At 39.1% G+C, this 16,615-nt stretch overlaps 1 long non-coding RNA gene across 3 annotated transcripts in view; it reads left to right on the top strand.

Moving 5' to 3' along the window:
• LOC117027768 (uncharacterized) overlaps positions 1-16,615 on the top strand; it is a 383,724-nt gene that overhangs the window by 265,658 nt on the left and 101,451 nt on the right. For all 3 annotated transcript variants that reach the window (XR_004423962.1, XR_004423961.1, XR_004423960.1), the window contains exon 4: positions 5,507-5,630. This is a non-coding gene — a long non-coding RNA (uncharacterized LOC117027768). The remainder of the gene's footprint in view (positions 1-5,506; positions 5,631-16,615) is intronic.

The raw sequence follows: 16,615 nt of genomic DNA, 5'->3' as shown, positions 1-16,615 counted from the left end.
ACAACAGTGGAGTAGATATTATTTTATCCCCACTGCTCAGAGGAGGATAGAGAAGTGAACCAAGTGAAGCTCAGAGAAGAAATTTGCCCCCAGCCACCTAGTATCCTGGAGCTAGGTAGGATATGAACTTACCTAGATCACTTGCTGGAGGGCTTTTAATCAGTCCTCTTGACTGATTCCCAAGGACAGGCTTGGATTCTAGTAATACAAGGAGGAGGTGAGTCCCACACAAGTGCCATTTAATTTGGGGTGGCCTATTCAGGGGAAAGGAAGATGACATTACATGGAAGAGTCTCATAGGAGGTGGGGTTTTATCTCAAGTGGAGGGATTAAACTGAATGAGAAGAGGGAAGATTCTAGCAGGAGAAATGGTTTGAATAAAGTAGTGAAGCAAATGTCTGTTCAGGACATGGACAGGAGATGAACTTTACTAGAGGGGAGACTTTCTGTGGGGGAAACTGGGATGTGAGATCGGCATTGCTCATCAGAATTGTGAATGTATGTTGGGGTATGATTAATTTGGGGTCAGATTCTTAAGTCTTGAACGCTTAGCTAAGGAGTTTAGAGCAGTGTTTCCCAAGCTGTGTTTCTGTGCAGTCCTGGTATCCCATGAGGTATCTTGTGAAAATGAACTCCATGGTCAAAAAAACAACACAAAAAACCCTTTTGCCAAGTTTCTACAGACTTCTCAGTCTTGAATTATTAATTTATACTGTGTATTCCTGAGAAGGAAGAATCTCAGCACAGAATCTTTGTTTCTCAGAATACCCAAGAACAGCTACCCTGCATGCTAGTTCTCTGTTTTATGCTGTTTGGGAAACACTGGCTCAGACTGTTCTGTGTAGAAGGAGGCATTAAGAAACAGTTCTGATGAAATATATGGTGATGGAAGGAGAACTGACTCTGGGTGGTGAACACACAGTGTGATATATAGATGATGTATTACAGAATTGTACAGCTGAAACCAATATAACTTTACTAACCATTGTCACCCCAATAAACTTTAATTAAAAAAAAAAGAAGAAAAGAAACAGTTCCGAAGACGGCACTAATGAGAATATGTGACTTATGCAGTTTTATACTGCTTAAGTCTACCTGAAGTTTTTAATTCTCTTAGGCATAGATCTAAGCAGCTGATTTTTAAAATACAGAGAACTCCTAAACTTTCATGGAATCCCAACGTAACTTATAATAAGTACTAACTTTGAGGAGTTATTTTCAAACAGATTTAAATGCTGAGCTTTTGGTTTCTGATGTTCTTGTTACTGACACTGAGTTTTCAAGAATTTTTTCCTTGTTGATCTCATTTATCTAATGACATCAGTCCTACATTGGGCGTTAGGTACTGTAAGAGGTATGTGGCCAGGGAGAAACATGACCACCCGTTTCCTGTAGCATTCTCCACACCACCATGGTGTTGAAGAAAGGATTCGCTAGGACCTCATGTAATAGATAAGGACATGGTGGGACTGAGGTAGTTTCCAGTCTCTCTGGCAGCTGTTGATAGAGCTTTAAATGCTGTTTCTAGCACCCTGCTCTTAAAACTCCATTCTGACAGTTTGTTCTGGTAGAATCATGCAACATACCTGGTACTTGTGATCTACGTTTTCAACTCTGGATTATCACAGGACTATGGGAGATCGAATCCAAAAATTGTTTCCTCCTTTACCCGTATCTGGTACAGAATCAGGGACAAGTGACTTTCTTCAGTAAATCCTCGGTTGCATTCTTCTCTGCCTTTTAATAGCTATCTTAAGGATCACTGTCTTCTCCTTTAAGCTTTGAAATAAGGTAGCAAATAAATATGTCTTAGTTAAATTAGCGAAACGAGAACATTTGATCCAGAGAAATGTTAACAGGATCAAAAATACTATTAACTAGTTAGTTGTAAAGGCCTTCAGTTAATATCTCTTCTTCACAAATACAGGTTGAAACATTAATTTTTAATGAAAGTTGTCATGCTTACCAAGGATCATGTTCCAGACGCTTGTATAATTCTTTTAAATGCAGATTTAGACTGTAATCAGGGAAGATGAGAAAAAAATTAGGATGGTAAAGTGCAGAATAAATCCTGAAATTTTCTTAAAAGCAATATTGTATTTAGTCCAAATTCTACTCTAAAAAATATAAATGGAAGTCTTTTAGGAGAAGGGCTTTTTTTTTTTTTTTTAAAGATATCCAGGGTGTCCAGGGGTAAATATTTCCAACTTGTCTTTTCGTATTACTCATTCTATTTTTTTTTTTTTTGATCACCCTGAGTGGTCAAAAGTTTCTCTACATTCAGCAGCAATCTTTTTTATTTAAACTATTCTTAGAAAGTGTGTGTGTGTGTGTGTGTGTGTGTGTGTATGTGTGTGTGTGTGTGTGTTGCTGTTTTCTTTTGGTTTGTTTGTATCTGGTACTCGTGGAGATTTTTGAAATGTTCAAGAAACACTTATGTCATAGACAGTGTTTACTGTCTTTCAACAATAGCTTACTTTTTTGTTGTAGTTAATAGGACATGTGGTATTAGAGCATGTATTTGAGAAATAGGACAGACAGCATGGAGGTAGAATATGAGGCACTGGAATCCTTATGCTTCAATTCAAGTCCAGGCTCCACTTTATACTATAGATGTAACCTTTGGCAACTCAGCCTCTCTGGGCCTTGGTTTCTCCGTATGGAAAATGGGATTGGTGATAATAGTACCTATCCCATGTCTTTTGTAGCTCTTTAAGATCTTAGGACAGTACCAGATACATAATAAGTATTAAATAAATGTTAGCCATTGTTACTAAACAAATTAGTAACAAATGTTAGGCATTGCTTTTAGATTTTATTGTTTGAAAAAAATGGTTTCTTTTGGTGGGTTACAGCAGGAGGGGGAAGAAATGAGGCAGGAGGGCAGTGTAATTTTTGTGTGTTTATTTGTTTTCAATATGATCACTGGGACATCTTTAACTGGAAGATAGGACTTGATTGTTATGTTTTTATTTTTACGCAGTAGCCATATTATTTCCCCTCCAAATTAATGGCAAGCTCCAGAACTCTCTGTCTATGGGCTTGTGGAAATGACTTCTATTATTGCTTTGTGTTCTCTACCAGAAGCTTGACAGCAAACTGAGAAAACATTTGGCTTACCTTCCTAGTTTCAGAAACCTTCTGTGGCTCTTTGACACTAACATTCACAATGTTTATGGTCCTAAAAAACCATAAACAAGTATATCAATGGCTGTTATTGCGGTTGTCACTGGTGAAGGAGAGGGGGCACAGAAACACCAGACCCTATATAGTTGTTGGTGACGTTGGTTGCTTTTATGGTCACAGTGTTAAGTGATTAAAAATCACGTTATTAGTTAACCATAATTTATTTACATAGTTAAATTCCACAGAACTTTCTTTAATGCCATTACTGACCATGAAATTGACAGTTTGATATTTTAGGATGACTTTTGCTTATTAGATGTTGTCTGAAATATTTGAGAAATATGCTTCTGGTATAAGTCCAATCTCATCTCTGAAGTATTTCCAAGTTCTTTGGTTTAGAAGTTTTCCTGATAGTTTGCCACTAGAAGCTGTGATGTGTGTTTGAGAAATTCCAAAGCCTTTTCAGCCCATAGCCCCTGAGTTCTTTCTCTAAATGGTTTCTCAAAGCCTGTGTCAGTACTTCAGCTTCCTCCCAGAGTGATGACTTCTAACCCTGTACCTTCAGTATGCAGTACTCACATTTGCTCTCACCCCTCCAGGTGGTATTTCATCTAGGTTATACCATCTGCACCTCAAATTCAGTGTCTTCAAAACAGAATTATTTTTCCAGCTGTGTCCACTTTCTTCCTTCCCAGTGTTTTGTTAGTGACATCCTTCTTCTTCTGGTTACTGAGGTGTAATCCCAGGCAACTTTTAACTTTTCCCTTATTCTCTTTATCCACACAGTCCCCGAAACCTTTTAATTCTTCATTAGTACCCTTTTTACCCAACCATCTCTCTCTCATCTTTTTCCTTGCTTCCTACCTGGTCAGGAACACATGGCTCCACCTCCAGATTATTGTAACAGCCTCCTAACAAGCCTCTAAGACAAAGGTATTCAGTCCTCTCCTGTGTAGCTTTCTGATTAAAGCCCGTGGTTTATGTTTCACTCCTGATAGAACACTTAGAGTGGTTCTCAGAAAAGCCAGTTCAATCAGTTCATCTTCACTTGGCCCTGCCATCATTTGCTGTTAACATCTTCCGTTCTGAGCAACACTTTCTTTTTTATGCTTAGTGTCATAACTTCCATCATACCACACTGTTTTATAACTTTTTTTGTTCTAGTCCTTTGGAATCTCCTTCTCCCATGTTTCCATTCAGCTATCTTTCATCCATTCCTCCTGAGCTTCAGCTCATGTCTTCCCATTTTCCATCATCTATACCCCTCCACTTAGACTCATGACCCGACCCTTATTCTCTTTTTCTCTCATTTCTTGCCTTCTATGGATGCTTAACTGTTACCTATCCATGTTATATATTTCTATTTTTATATTCCATGTTTTATAATTTCCACTCAGTTTTTAATTCCCTAAGGGCAGGTAGTATGGCTTACATGTATATTTCCCCTCAGAATGATTTATATAGTAGGCACTTAATAAAAAAATGTGGAGTGAATCCACGGTTACAATTTGGGGGCGTCAGCATATGCACGGTTCTGCTTGGGATCAGATGAGATGTTACGAGACAGCATTCGTATAAGTACTGTGCAAATGTAAGGTGGTGTGAGTAATTTGGGGCATGTTTTGGGCTTTGTTGATAGTGTCCTCCATTCTGGAAAAGCAACACTCTGCCTGGACTTCTCATTACCTTTAAAGTTTAATCCCAGACACTGAAGTGTGTTTCCATAATAGGTCTTACAAATAAGACCTGATTTTCTCAGATGTTGTTTATTTACATCTGTCCAGTTCTTTTATTTATTTACTATGGATATTTGTTAGTCTTTTTCTGTCTAAAAGCTTATTAATAGAGGTGCTATTTTACTGTCACCTCTGCACTGCTGTGGTCTCCATTATGGGGCTAAAGAACCTTATTAATCTTTACACACAATTAGGTGAGGCCAGGGATTATATCATAGTCCTTTGCATTATCCCTTACTGCCTTCCCATATTGTCATCCCTCTCAGACTAGCTAATCTGGAATTTCAGATGCAGCCCCTCTCAGCCATTTCCACATCTCAACTTGGACCAGTCACGATAAATCACAGGTTAGAAGGGGAGCTGCTTGCATTCTGCAACAGAGCACTGTACACCTGAGCATTTGGTTGGAAAGGAATACAGAATCTACAGCTATAGGGCACGCGTGAGGCTTTTGCATCTGAGTAACATACATTTTTATGCCCCAGATACATCTGTCTACGTTAATTTTTTCTCTCATCTTTTTTTCCTAGGTGTTTATGTTAGTGAATCTGTTTTTTTCCCCCCGTCTCTTTGTAGGATCTGTATTTACTGCTCTGGCAGAGTCTAACTTGATTTCAAAAGTGTGCCTTCTCTTCCATCATCAGGTCATTCCTGGTGGTCTCCCTGAACATCCTGCTCAACCGCCCCTCGTCCGTGGAAAGCTGTTCTCTGTTGTCCACCCCCCCGACGCCCTCAAAACTAACAGACAGAAAAGGGAAATGGCTAATGGTAAGAATTTTCTCCCCCCTCTTCTTAGAACATTTCTAATACGTTTACTTTTAAGTACTGCCAATGCAAGGTTTTTCTTATGTGTGGGTGGTATGAGTATAGTTCAAAAATGTTGTTTTTAGGATATTAAAAGTTTAGGAACTTGTTTTGGATCCCTTTCATAGTGATGGTTCAGGAAGAAGAAGATGAAAGAGCACATTACAGATAACTTTTTCAAACATTTAAACATTTTTGCCATTCTAAGTTTCAGATCTGAGAGTTCCACTGACTTCTGGCTGTCACCTCTGGCATGACCCGCCAATAACTTAAACTCAATATATCCAGAGACAAACTGTTTGTTCTACTATAACCTTTGCTTTTGAGTTTTGTACTTCAAAAATTGGTGTCATTCACCTGCTGCCCCCAGGCCCTACCAACCACTCATTCCCTGTTTAAGTAACTTTCCATGAACTCCAAATATTTTTCTAATTAGTCACCATTTTTTTCGTTCTTATAGCTTATATCTTCTATCATCTCCAGGCTTATCTGGGTTAGTCACCCTCTTACTAGGCCATATAGTCTACTGTGGATAACTCCACCCTGCTCCCACTCCCCTACAATAGATCTCATTGAGTTATTGCCCTTATGGACTAAAGAGCACATTGAAAGCTTTTCTACATTTCCTGTCCCATCTGTCTCATTTCCATAATCTTTCCACACCTGGATCGACTGATGTCTTTGATCTGATAGTCTAGTCCTGGTCCAGTTCCTGAGTCAGTTCTGGTTGCGCCAGGGTGAATGTAAATGTTTTTGATCCCCCACTTACCGCTTTCCGTATCCAATAGGCACTTAAAATTAAGCAATTATCCTAGACCAGAAATTTGGTGGCACGGTGATGTCCTCTGAGCTGCTGTATTTCTCCTGTTGTCCCCACTGGTATTCAGAGTCAGTTCCCCTTCCCCATGTGTCATCATTTGGTGGCAGTGATGTGCAGTTCTTCCATCCGTCTTGTTTTGACCTAGTCTGGGCTTTTATTAGGGTCCCATAACCTAAAGTTGGCCAGTTACTCAAGTCAATAATCTAGCCTTCCTTTAAAGCTTCAGCTTGGACTTCAACTTCTTGTTAGTTGAGGTACCTTCCATCTCAATTATTCTTATCAGGACTGCTGATTATGATACCCAGCGACACCTAGGGGATGGTTCTTTGCTCACTGTGTATATTAGTTTCCTGTGACTACTGTAATGAATTACCACAAATTGGGTGCCTTAAAACAACGGAAATTCCTGTGTTAATGGGAACGTACTCTCTCCAGAGGCCTTGGGGAGAATCTGTTCCTTGTCTCTTCCAGCTTCTTTCTGGTGGCTGCTGACATTACTTGGCTTGTGGCTGCATCACTCCAGTATCCACCTCCATGGTCATATTCCTTTTCCTCTTCTGTCTGTAGTCAGACCTTCCGCCTCCCTCTAATAAGCACACTTGTGACTGCATTTAGGGCCCAACTGGATAATCCAGAATAATCTCTCTGTCTCAAAATCCTCAGTTTATTCACACCTGCAAAGTCTTTGCCATAGAAGGTAACATTTAGCTTCCAGAGATTAGGACCTGTTCTATTTGAAGGCCCTCGTTCAGCCTACGGCACTGTTTTCCTCAACGACTTTGGACCTGTCACTTGTCCTGGAAACACTGGTCCAGACCATTCCTGAGTCACAGCTCAGCTTGAAAAGCCTTTTGGCAGAACTGCTTCCTATCTATCTACGTCACCTACACCTAGAGAATTGGCCTCAGCAATGCGGTCCGTTTCGCTAGAGTCTGTCTTATGCCACCTCCCGTGCTCCTGTTTTTGCCTTCATCTCATACATTGAGTTATAGAGAAATACCAAGTCTGTTTTCAAAAATAGCCTGTAGTGCTCCGTTCCCTCTATCTCCCACAAAGATCTTGCCATTCAGGCCCTCCCAGATTGTCTGTTGTGCTTCACTTGAGTAGGGTAGCCTGAGACGTGCCTTGAGATACGGGCTGCTGTTTCCGGAATGCCCTTTTCCCTTCTTATTTGGTGAAGTCATAGTCATTATGCAAGGTCTCATTCAAGTGTCACATTCTCTGATGTTTTCCTGAACTGTGCCCCTCTCTGCTTTTCCCTGAAGAATTAGTTACTTCTTCCCTCTCTTCTTTCTCAGCACTGTTTACACTTGGTTCTCATGCTATGTGTTACTACCTTGTATCTATGTGTCCTCACTAGACTTCCAGGAATAGGAGGAGATTATTCATCTTTTTGATTTTAACCTCACACATGACCCACACTCAGTGCTTGTTATAATAATATATTATATAATAAATACAGGTTTAATTGATCAATTTCAAATTTTCCATAATTCACAATATCTTAGGCTATGTGAATATTTAATAATCTCTCAAATTTTTATGAACCCCCAAATAATTTTTTTAAGGTGGCTGTGTGCCATTCATTTTGGCTTTTGTTTCCAGTACACATGGATTAAAAATGCTCTAATTTATGTATTCTACACTTAAATTGTATTCACTGTGAGGGTAGGTTAATTACATTTAACATTCTGTGGAACTAATTTACTTTACTATGAGACTTTACTAAATGTGAACAACTACCATTGTAATCTTGTCACTTAATTGTGTTCTTGTAGATCTAGAACTTTAAGCAAGAATTTGGAATTTTATTTGTCAGGATTGCTTCTTTTGATTTAATGGCGATCTGCCAAAACAGGATTTCTTTTTTTTTTTTTTTCCCTTTTCCCTTGATGCTTTGTTTTGTCTGAGTAGGTCTGATTTCAGCGGTTCCCCGCTCCACCCTCCCCCAAAACACACACACCTTTTCACTGGCAGCCGGGGACAGAATTGCCCACCATCTCCCTGATCATAAATGTTATTGCCTGTAAGGTATCTAGCCTGTTGCATTACTGGCATCTGTTTCCTATTTCTAGGAGTTTTGTAGAGGGTACTGGTATTTTATTACATTGCATGTCTTATATTTATGAGAAACTCAAAGGGCTTTGAGGATTTTCTTTTTTTTTTTGTATCTAATCTTCTAACAGCTCTCTGAGGTAGGTAGCCTGAAGTGTTATCTCCATTTTGCAGATGCTATAAGAGAGGCATCACACAACTTGATGGAGGCCTCATAACAAATTGGGGGCTGAGTGGAAACTGTCTCCTGTCTTTCAACTTCCATTTCAGCGATTGAGCTGCCAGATGACTTAATTTTAATTTTTAACACCTAGACCCATTTTGCATGAAATATTAGGTTGGTGCAAAAGTAATGGCGGTTTAAAAGGTTAAAAATAATTCCAAAAACCGCAATTACTTTTGCACCAACCTAATATTATTGTCAGCACTCATGGTAGCCAGCATTCCAAAGTTAGTATTACTTTTTCTATCTTCTGCATCCTACAGTTCCCTTCTCATTTGTTACAGACACACACACACACACACACACACACACACACACACGCACACACGCACACACGCCCGCTCATGTATAACAAGAATATACTTTGTTATATAAGCATATAAAGTATACTTTGTATGTATAATAAAAATATACTTTCTTTCCAAATAATTTATATACAAATTGGGTTCAGGAGACTATATGCATATATGAGATTTAGCTTATTTTATATATGAGATATTGGCTTATTTTATATGTTTTGACTAACTTTTTTGTCAATTGAACATACTATATAGATATTAGCTAGAGAAATGAAAACATTTAAAAATACATACAACCCATGATAGTGAAAAGTGGAAGTAAGTAACAAATTCTATAAATTAGACAGCAGGTACTCATTAATAAGTGAAACAAATGTTTTTTACTTAGATCATTCTTCCATGCAAAGGACAGGATCATCAAAGTGAGTTTATACTGTAACTTTAATATACTTGAAATGTTTTCTTCTCTCTGAGGACAGTTAATACATGTTTTGAATGTAAAATTTTACTGCAAATGTTAAGTTCTTGATCAGGTTTGCCTGACTCTTTAAAGGGAGTGTCTCCAGGGGCTTTGTGACTGCAGTATAGGGTGTGTAGCAAGGCCTCTTTCTTCTTCATGACTGCATTTGGAATGCCCCACTCTTTTGCCAAGTGGCATTAATTATACTGTTGCTACTAGGGCGCTAAGAGCTGCCTGGCAGGGAAATCTCCCCAGTTTCTGGAGTCTCCAAGGCACAGTTTCAGTTTATTGCTGTGGAATGGTGGTGAGACAGCCTCTGACACAGCTGCCATAGGAATCAGCCTTGAGACCTCTGTGTGATTTTCCTAAGCCCTGAGAAAGGATTTAGAGCACCTGGTGGGGTTTGCAAGGCGCCACCCCTCTGCTTTGTCAGCCTCTCCTCCCACCCCCAGTGCTTCTCAGCACCTCCCAGCTGCCCTGGTTTTGCCTTGAAACCATTTGGAGTGGCTGGAATAGAGGCCACCCAGACTTCTGTGAGCAGCTGTGGCTGCAGGTCTCCCATTGGCTAGAGCAGAGATGGTTCTCACTTATCTACACTGAACACGGGTGGCCATGATCCCTTAGGATAATGCAATTTCTTAGTCTGGGGGTGGAAGCTATTGTCTTCCTTTCCAGCTTGTTGTTTGAAGTAGTTTTTTAAGGCTTCCGCCTTTTGCTGACTCACAGACACACACATAAAAATCCCTCCCTCCCTTACTCCTTCCCTCCCTCTTTCCCTCCCTCATCCCCATTTAATGGCTTTTGAAATGACTAAGAAGATAACAAATCTCCTTGCTAGCGGGTAACAGCTTAAACAGTAAGTAGAAGGAAATGTTCACCCAGGTCCACAAAGTCTGCAAACCTTCATCCAGTCTTCCTCTTTCACTGCTAACTCGATTTCCTTTTCTGTTCCTGCCTCCCATCTTTAAACATTCTGGGCTGAGCCACACGCCTAAGTGTAGCTTGTGATTACAGAGGCATAATTCACACTGGGGGACTTTGCAGATGAAGAAGTTGAAGGGGGCCATTTTTGTTTCCCCGATAGAAATTTGCCCTTTCTAATGAACACGTTATGAAGACGCTTCTTCACCTACCTCTCGCTTGTGCTGAACTGTAATTAACATGAATGAAGAACTTGATTGCTGGTGTGTGCACCTGGGCTCTTTGTTGAGTGTCTCTTAGCAGTTGATGGATTTCTAAAGCAGAAAATCAGGCTTATTCACAATAGAAGCTTATAGTTTTAGAAACCGCATGGTTAGGAGTACTGTAATTTTGCAAGATTTGGCAGGCATCAATGAACCCAGTAGCCACAGTGACCAAGACTAAAAATGTAGAAAGTCAGCTTTCCTTCTTAATTACTTTTAAAGCATGTTAGCACAGTCTCAGGGGCAGAACAACATTTGCAATACTTCATTGTAGTGATATTTTTTTTTCTTGCAATAAAATAATGTTCTTGTGGGTTTTTTTTAATTTTTATTTTTATTGAGGAAAAATTGAAAGAGTGTGTAGACAGCTTTCTTGGTAACATTATACATGTCTGATAATTAATAACATGCACTCATGGTGCACTTGAAAATTCCAAATATATTCGATCTCCTATTTTGTGTGGGTCACTACCTGCCCAACTAGGTAAGTCACTTAACTGATAACATGGGCACCTTTCTTAATGATAGTTTAGACAAATATCCGGGTGCAAAACTAATCTCTGTCATCTATTTTATGGTCATCAGTTCATGAAAATACTGCCTAAGGGCTGGTAAACAAAATTTTCTCATGTTTTTACAACACAGCTCCCTTAGGGTCCCTAGGCCTAATTTGTTCTTAATAATTTTACAAAGAGACTCTATTCTTTAGCTCACCATCAATTTCTAGACTGTCTTCAAACAAGCCTTAGTCCAATACAGACACTCTGCCAATTTCTAGGCAGTAGAAGGTTCTGGAAAGTAGATCATTGTCCTGCAGTGGTAGGTATGATATAAGTTTTAGATGGGGTGTGTGTATTGTGTTGTGTTGTTTGTGTTGGACATAAACATATATCGCTCCTAGTACAAAAATCAGAAACCTTTTAATTTCCCTAAGGCTTGTCTCCAGTGCCTGTGCCTTGAATGCAGATTATAATAAATAGAAGCAGACTCTGTCTGGAAATGCCGGACATCGCTGCTTCAGTTAGAGCACTTGTTCCAGGCCTCAGGGGATAAAAACAGAGGGCTGTTTTTCTAGCTTGCCCTGGAGCCCCTGAGCCTTTGCAGATTGATGCCTTTACATGCAGAATCTTGCCTGCAGCCTCCCACACTGTGGGGAGAGAGAGTGGGGAGGGCGGGAGGGGGGCGATGAATTATTCAGCCTCTGCTAAATGTCAGGCACTGTGCTGGGTGCTGGAGACATTTCACTGAGTCTATATCACAACTTGACACGGAAGTGTTTTATAAATGAGTCAATCAAGAGCTGCCGAGCTCAGATGGTGGGGCCAGACTGCCTGGGTTTGAATCATAACTGTGCCACCTTCAAAGTATGTGACCACCCAGTGCCTCAGTTTCCCCGTTTGTAAAGTGGGAATAATAACAGAACCAACTTCAATTGTTTGTTGTTGGGATAAATAAACTGAGACTTGTAAAGGGCTTGGAAGAATGCCTGTCACACACTGTAAGACGAATGTTTGTTAAATAAAGGGAAGAGAAACAGAGGTTAATGAACTTGCCCAATTCATATGAGTAGAGTAAGGAGCTGGGTTAGGATTTGAACCTGCATCTGTTGGCTTGAAAAAGGTGATCTTTTCACCTCACCACCCACCATACTCCCTTTCTTTTCTTCCCAGTTACGTTTGAATAACCAATTTTTGAGTCAGTTCACTTCCTTCCTCCTCACCTTACCTGATCAGAGTGGGTTTCTGGTCCTGGTATCACTCTGGTTTTTACTTTTGCTTGTTCTGGTAGGGACATCCTAGAGCCCGTGACTTAGAGATTAAACATTTAAGCCCCTCCAGGTAAGCAGGCGGTATGGGCTCCAGTCTCCAAAAGACTTTGCGGTTAAGCTGACCATTTTAGTGGCATGCTTCGTCTTTAAAGGTGGACTCAATGATCCTGTGTTGTTTCTTTATTTTTTAAAATGATTTTTCAATTTGAGTTGACATCCAATAGTAATTAATTTCAGGTGTACAACATAGTGATTAGACATTTACATGCCGTATGAAGTCATCACCACGATAAGTCTAGTACCCATCCCTTTGATGTCTCTTCCTGTTATTCTGTGTGTTGGCTCTTTTCCTCTCTCAAAAACAGAAGCACCTTGTGAGCAGAGTCTATGTCTTGCACTTCTCATTGTCCTCATTCCAAGCGATTGACTCTCTGCGGAGAACATCGGTAATAATAGCTCATGGGTGTTTGGATTGAGGAAGGAGAGTGCCATATTAATGGCTTTGTTCTATCTCTAAACATAAAGTGACATGGGACAGCCCTTTTCCCTCTTCGTGGTGGCAGGATCAAGAGTTTATAGTCTGGATTTGGGGATCTTTCACATGTCCTTTGCTTCCTCTAGGAATTTCTGCTGGGAGTTTTGGTTCTCAGCTTGTCTCCAAAGGTTGTGGAATTGGCTTGAACCTGTGTGTCTTATGCCAACTTTCCTTCTTTACACTCTTTCTTAAGAAATGCTGCTAAATATGGAGAATGTATTTACATAGTCCTTAGGTGTGATGATGAGGAACATAACATTTGGTCTCCAGTAAGGAAAACATGGAAAGGGGTTTGATTACTCTTGCCTCAGTCCCACCTAACTCACCTACACATGTCCAGTTTATTTTGGACAGGAGTTTTCAGTAATGTTAAAATTTATGTAAACTGCAATGGGATTTTTCACTGAGGATGCAGGGGCTTTAAGGGAAGACAACACTATTAATAGAATGTGGATGTGTGTGGTTTATTTTTGTTTTCAAAATGGAAATGTTTCTTTGGGGGTTTTGGCACGCTCTTTGATATGTTGAAAGATGAGAAAACATAATTTCGGAAACTCAGCATTTCTACCATATTAGGAAATCTACAATGCTTCAGATTTCACATTTAATGTTTTAATTGCCTGGTTTGGTAATAGAAGAATTTCAAGCTTCTCTCTTTCATTTACAGTTACCACCACTCCCCACCCCCCTTTCCAGTGGTGGCCTGTTTCCAGCTTCTACTTCCTGCCCCAGCCCCAGCCCCAGCCCCAGCCTGGACTGAGTATTTGCTCTGAAAAAGTAGTTCATCACATGTCCTTTTGAATCAATGTCATGTTGACTTCTTATATACATTTTTTTGGGGGGGGTATGTGTGGGTGATACCACACATGCAGTTGTTTCCTATGGTGCTTGAAAATATCTTAGAAGTGCAAATAAAATTGAGTTGTATTTTTGAAACTTTTAAGTTGTCTTTGAATAGAAGGTGCTACTGTGAACATTAGGGAAAGTACAGAGGAAATCAAAGAAAGTGCCACCATCTTGGTCTGAGGGTGGTATTTAAGAGACACACCTATACATTATAAAAGAGAGAGGGAGGGGAAGAAAGGGAAAGGAAGAAAGGGGGAAAAGGTGGAGATGGGTAAGCAGAGTAGAGAAGAGAGGAAAGAGGAAAGTTGGGTTGTATATTCCATGGAATATACAAGTTAAGGCCTTCTGGAAAAATCAAGGCCCAAAATAAAGTTGGCATACACTCTTCTTGTAAAAACCTTCTTAGGAGAAAACAGTGATGAAAGGACTTCGGAAAGTCATTTCTTGTGGACAATAAGATGTAATGGGAGCAATCCTATACTTCATCTTAATAGTTATACATGGTCCCAAGGCTTAGAAGGGAAATTTGCTTTTATCTAGGTTCACTAGGCCGCTGAGAGTGGGGATTATTTTCCCTTTCCATGGACAGCTCTCTCTAGATATTATTTGCAATTAAAATGTGTATTTCACTTTTCAATATCCAAATACAATTTTGAATTATGTGGTAATCCATGCTTATTGTAGAAAATTTGGAAAATACAAAAAGACCTCCAAAAGGAAAAAAAATAAATCTATAATTATAAAGCTAAAGACAATTTGGATCTATTTCTTGTTAGTATTTATTTCTATGTGCTTATGTCTACATTGCTATTTTATATAAGTAGAGTCACTGTATTGATATTTTGAATTATTTCTTCCTGTAACAATAAAATAAAAATGATATTTGATGGTTGTATTGTAATTCTTGTGACTGTATCACAATTTGTTTCACAATTTCCTATGGATTTTCTGCTGTACTAATTGTGTTGTTGGTGGTTTATTGTGTTAGGTAAAGCAATGCTATAAAAACATCTTGGGCATGAATAGCTTTTCCATTATCCTGATTATTTTATCAAATTAGTGTTTTGTATGGGGACTACTGAGTCTTTTTAAGGAGCCCCAGACATATTGGTAAATTGCTTCCCAGGAAAGTTGTACACTCCCAACACAAACATTTCAGAATGCCCATCAAGATGCCGTTCAGCCAAGACTGACCTTCCTCTTTTTTTTTTTTAAGTCTTCCCTAGTCTGACAACAAAAATAATATCGGATTTGTTACTTTAATTCATATTTCTTTGTGAATCGTTTGTGTTGGTGGAAATTTTATGCTTATGTTTATTGGCAATTTGCTTATTGAGTTTTGTAAATTTTCTATGAGCATTTTTGTATTTTTCTGCTGGGATTTTAATCTATGTGACTTCTTATATATTCATGATATTAACCCTGTTTGTTGTTTGACTTACTTCCTTTTTTACACAGACATTTAAAATGTCATTTTTGACCTGGTAATAAACGCTTATAACATCATTTCTCTTCTTTTCCTTTTTCTCTTTCTTTTTGCTCTTGCTCTACTGAAATTCTCATCAAATTTTTCTTTTCTTTTCTATGTAATCTATCTCTCCACTTCTCCAACCTACTTTTTCCAAATGCATGTCCTGCCTCTATTCCAACCAAGTCTTACTTCAGCCAGATTTCTCTGCTGTGGCCACATATCTTGCACTTTCCACTTCCATCTCTGTGCACGTGTTTCCACCTCTTGACACCGTATCTCGCCCTTCTTTCTCTTATCTTTTAAGACAGAGTAGCTATGTCACCTCTTTCAGAAAATTTCCTGTCCATACTTCAGCATGCAGTGATCTGTCCATACACTGTGTACAGTTCTCAAGTTTTACTTTTCATGTACTAATTTAAATCTTTAGTTATACTGTCATCTGTGTATGTTTTGTCACCCTATGTATACTGCCAAGCCTTGTAAGCTAGATGCTGTTTTTTTGTTCTCTGCATACCCTCTTTCCACCTGAGTACCCCAAACACACACCTAGAACAGTTTCCCATGCATGGGAGAACTAACTGAGTACTCAGCAAAATGTTGTTGATTGATCACTCTGGTGGTTCTTTCTTCTATCTGGTTTCCATTTCCTTTTTCTTATTATCATTGGTTTTCTTCTTCAGAATGAAGAATCTCTTGGTATATTATTTGGGAAACCATGTTCCCTACTTGCTGCTCCCCACTCTGAAACATTATCTTGTGCCCTAATGTGTCATGGTCAACTACCACAGAATCTTGAAGTTCAGAAACTGATTAGCTAATTTTCTCATATCTCTCATTATATATTTTTGTTTTCTTGGCAGACTAGTCAATATCATTTTCTAACTGTTAGTACACATCTTCTCTGCCAACTCCCCATGTTTTATAGCCTAGACTTGGCTCTTCTGATGTGTAAGATCCTCCTCACATTTTAGGAAGAGGATTGGGTGTATGTGTGAAGAATTTAGGGATAAAACACCGAATAGTGAAATATGGGTCCTTAATGTACTGAGAGATTAGGAAGAAAAACATAGATGTAAGTAATTTTACTCAAGAAAGGTGTTATAGATGTGATTGATTATGGATATAGACTTATTGGTAAGATTCACATGGGGCATGGGGAAAGAGGGGGCATTTAATAGTTGGGATAAAATTAAACAAAGGTCCGAGAACTGTTAATCGTAATAGTAGTATTTGGTAGAAATGAACATGGTATATGAGTGGGAAATTGAGGATAATAAGGATATCGAGG

Source organism: Rhinolophus ferrumequinum, chromosome 9 (genome assembly GCF_004115265.2).
Source record: "Rhinolophus ferrumequinum isolate MPI-CBG mRhiFer1 chromosome 9, mRhiFer1_v1.p, whole genome shotgun sequence".
In the NCBI taxonomy this organism is placed as follows: domain Eukaryota; kingdom Metazoa; phylum Chordata; class Mammalia; order Chiroptera; family Rhinolophidae; genus Rhinolophus; species Rhinolophus ferrumequinum.
Note: the sequence above shows the minus strand (reverse complement) of the source record. Positions and strands in the feature narration are given on the sequence as shown.